Source organism: Urocampus carinirostris, chromosome 16, assembly GCF_059441175.1.
Source record: "Urocampus carinirostris isolate Australia breed hairy pipefish chromosome 16, RoL_Ucar_1.0, whole genome shotgun sequence".
NCBI classification, from domain to species: Eukaryota; Metazoa; Chordata; class Actinopteri; order Syngnathiformes; family Syngnathidae; genus Urocampus; species Urocampus carinirostris.
The window spans coordinates 2,109,255-2,113,800 of record NC_142364.1 but is presented as its reverse complement, the minus strand read 5'-3'; positions in this window follow the sequence as shown (position 1 = coordinate 2,113,800).

Below are 4,546 nucleotides of genomic sequence, written 5' to 3'. Positions count from 1 at the left end.
AGTTTCTCCACCAGGATCTCTGGGACGATGGAGTTGAACTCAGGGGTAAAGTTCGGGAAGAACTTCTAGACGTAGCTCCTATGTTTCTCCCGACCGCTTAGCCCAGCATGAAGAGCGGTGTTTATCGCAATTTGCCCTGAAAGCTGAAAACTGATGAGGTTCCAGTGTGCGGGGCAGGGTGTCATGATTACCGATATGCTTCACCTGTGCCCGCTCCTTTGGCGCCAACTGCCTCGGACCCTGATTGGCTCTCTGTCCCTTTTTAAACCCACTCCCAACTGTCCCCTTTGGTCAGTCTGTCTGCGAACCTCAGTTTACGCTAGGCAAGCCTTTTTTCGACCCTGACTCCCACCTGTTTTTGCTCCTGTCTGTCCCCCGGCTTCGACCCGTTTCTGCCCCCGACCACGTCTAGTCTCCTTTCCTGGCTAAATACTCGCTTCCGACCCTGACCACGTTTTTCCTCTCCTGTCCCTGCTACTGACCCGTTTTTCCATTCCCGACATCGCCGTCGCTCGCCATAGAAGTCCCACTGCCTCGTTCAGAGGAACCTGCTCCCCGTGCCCAGCGAACAGCCGATTGTGGGCGCAACCCTTTCCTTTTTTCCAATAAAACTGAGAGAAACATAACACAAGTGGGTCCTGTCTATGTTCTGGTCCTGACAGTAAAGCCGGGACAGGAGAGTACATGTGGTCAGGATCAAAAACGGGTTGAAGCCGGGGGACAGGAGAGCAAAACCGTTGTTGGGGTCGTAAGCGAGTCGTAAGCCAGGAAAGGAGAGTAGATGTGGTCTGGGACAAAAAAGGTCAAAAGCCGGGATGGGAGAGTTGACGTGGTCAGGATCAAAAACAGGTCGAAGCCGGGGGACGGACAGGAGCAAAAACAAGTTGTAGTCAAGGTCGAAATAAAAGGCTTGCCTGGTGTAAACTGAGGTTCGCAGACGGACTGACAACAGGGGACAGGTAGGAGTGGGTTTAAATAGGGACAGGGAGCCAATCAGGGTCCGAGGCAGTTGGCGCCAAAGGAGCGGGCACAGGTGAAGCATATCTGTAATCGTGACACCCTGCCCCGCACACTGGAACCTCATCAGTTTTCAGCTTTCAGGGCAAATTGCGATAAACACCGCTCTTCATGCTGGGCTAAGCGGTCGGGAGAAACATAGGAGCTACGTCTAAAAGTTCTTCCCGAACTTTACCCCTGAGTCCGAAGCGGTTGGCGCCAAAGGAGCAGGCACAGGTGAAGCATACCGGTGATCATGACATAGAGAACCTATGATGTGCTGGAAAATCACACCGTTGGAGTATTTCATGACCACAGGCGTAAGTTCCACAGTCCTGCAGTTATTGTGGTCGATCACTGATGAATGATACGGGATAGTGATGATAAAGGTCTGAGGTGGGGTGCACTGATAGGCCTTGAAGATGTCGATGAGGACCCCAAGAGGCTGGTCTTACAGGTCTTAAGGCCTTACAACTATCGTGGACCCCTAGTATCAATGACTACCAGGGACTGAACCGAAGTTGTAAACCTTTTGAGAAACTACTGAAGGATTTTTAATTTGATTTAATTGACTATAAGGGATTTAATACGATACAAATTAAATTTTGCTGAATGCAGTGGGGATTTTTCACAGGGAAGGCTTGGGGTCAGTGCGGCCCGGACAAGAATGATCTTTACAGAAAAACAAGAACGAGGACAAGGGGTGACGCGGGAAAAGGAGGCAAGGTTTCTGATACGCTTTCTTGTTGTGAGTCCTCTACACGTGGCGGCGTCTTCCAGCGAGGAGAAGGTGACGTTGGCACCTGACCCGCTCCACGGGGGGCTGGGGGGGCTTTGTGACGCACCGGACAGATGAGGTGGGGAGTTCCTGGCCCGCCCAGAGAGGAGTCAGCACGCCCCACGGAGTGGCCGATGCCCTGACGTGTCAAAAGGACGGAAGACTGAAAAACACAGAGAGATGGGAGGCTTGACAAGACTAATTAGACTAATTTGATAATAATTCGGCAAAATTCGATGGAATTCACTTAAGAAATAATTTAAGAAAATAAATCTGCCCCCGTGTGGAAAAGTCTGTCTCTTGTCAATATATTTCCCTAAATTAAGAAAAGAGCATGCATTGTGAGGAGAATAAAGTTTGCGTTTGGTTAATGGAGTCAGATATCTCATTCGAACAATTTGGTATCGTTTTTTCCCCCTAACACTAAGGATGCGATTTTTACCGTCCAAGGCGTCCTATCGTTCGTAGGCCGCTAGCACATCTTGGAAAGTTCATTTCATCCCGTTCGCCCTCAAACTCCTCCGACGGGAACCAGCAAAACGGGCTCCGGTTACGGCTTCGGTCGTAACGGACGCTTTCGCCTTTACGGTCTCGGGCGGAGCGCTAGCGATATCCGGTTCCCCTCAAAGGCCTCCTAATACATCAGGAGTTAGTAGCCGAGCGAACGCTCCACGACACGGCCCCGTATGCTCCGGGCTTTTATAAATCGAATTGATGTTTCTCCCGCGGACTGCCACTTTTAATGCGGAGAAGCCGCTGACGAATGGGTCTGGCCTGCGCCATTGCGATCCTCGCAAAGGTAATTCTTTTGCACACTTGAACATTTCTGACATATCCATTCCTTTTGCGAGAAATTAGGAAGATGAGGTCCGAAAATGTTTTCAGACTTGAGGGGCCATTGTCTTTTATTTAGCGCCTTAGTGGTTGGAAAAAATGTCTTCTAAAAATAAATATACACAGATTTGAATGATAAGCAAAACGACATGAACAAACGTGTGAATGCAGCCAAGCTAAATGGGAACAAAAACTGAAAAAAGGCTACGGCGGTCAAAAAGCAATAGACACAGCTGACTGGCTGCTATCGGGGGCTAACTGGGGGCATTAATACACGGAGCCTTCCACAACCCGGGCGCTAACGGGAAGCTAGCCAGACAATATAATACCGACTGGACACACGCGGTGAAAAACACATAGGAAAGGTTAACGGCCGAGCTAAAAGGAGGCAAGGAACGCATTCTGTACAGCGGCTGGTCAACTACTAACCTCACGAAGATTTTGGCGGTCAAAGTACGCAACTCAGACAATACAGTCACAAGCCCTAGCGCCACAGGGTAAGTTTCGGTTTCTCCAAGCAGACGAGACCCCTATGCAATCCGCGTTCACCACAAGCGCGGTTCGTTTCTGAGCTGGCCTCACGTGTTGTGTTTACGGGATTTGCCATCGTGAACGTTATGTGTTCCTTCAATGCTGTCACCACCCGAGAGGAAAAAAGCTAGCTCGATCAACTTTGAGGCTAATTTTTTCACGTCCTCAGACGCGTGGAATATAATTGTGGGGAGGAACGTTGTCACGGTTGCCATGGCACCCAATTGGTCCCCACCGTGTGGCGCCAGGCTCTGTCACAATTGCCACGGCACCCAATTGGCCCGCCCACGGACACCAGCTGAAACGCGTTGACAGATTGCTCCCTGACGACTTAATCGCCGTCTCGTGAGTCCCCTTTGGTTGGAGCGTCTGCAAAACTCCTGCTAAACTCTGTTGTGATATGTCAAGCCATGTGAATCCTTATTTTTGCCTGTTTTTTTGCTCTTGTTTTGCCAAGCCCTGTGAATCCCCGTTTTTGCCTCTGATAAATACCTGATTTTTACCACTACCTCGTCCCCATCAACCTACTTCCGCGACCGACGATCCCCGGATCGAGTGTGCGCTCATTTCTCTTCTCCCCAATAAACCGTGAGTAACGTTACGCGATTGGGTTCTGCTTCCCGTTTCCTTTTCTGGTTCGTGACAGAACACTACACATGTGGTGTCTAATTTACTTTTTTTAAATTCGGTCTTTTGGAATACTTTTAAGTCCCTTTGTACAGCTGTCTTCTTTTGAGCTTTAATTATAAAAATAAAGGAGCAGAGATTTTTTTTTGTTTTTTCGGGGACCCGTTGATACCAATAAGCAGATTTCTGTCAATATTTGAAGAGGAAATCCCACTCCAGCCAGAACACAATCTCCCCGAGGGTTTGAGACGAGGCGTCGACGATACTCTCTTTGATTGAGAAGCCGCAAGGCGGCAAATAAAAGGCCGCGTGTTTTTCCTTCACGCGAGCGAATAGGCTTCGAGTTAACGGCGGGAATGAAATGGGCCGGCTGCCACTCTCATTTCATTCTTTCCAGAGCCGCTGTCACTCCGCATATCAATTATTCATGGAAGGAAAAGGTCAATTTACCGACAGGAAGCTTTAGATTGATTAAATCAATGGAAATGAGTCTCTTAACTCATTTCCCAAATCCAAATTTTTATGTATGCGTCGTGTCTTTCGGTAAAGGAGTCAGAAAACTGTGTGAAATGACCGGCTATCCGTATTTATTTGTCTGGAGCAGGGTCGGCAACCTATGGCACGCGTGCCAGCAGTGGCACGCGAGGGGTTAACCAGTGGCACGCGAGCGCACGGGAAAATATGAATGATTATACTTTGAAAATGCGCATTTTTACCTGAAATATAGACATTTTCTGTTGAGCGCCGTGTTATTTAGAGGCTTTACGTTAGCTCCTCCTC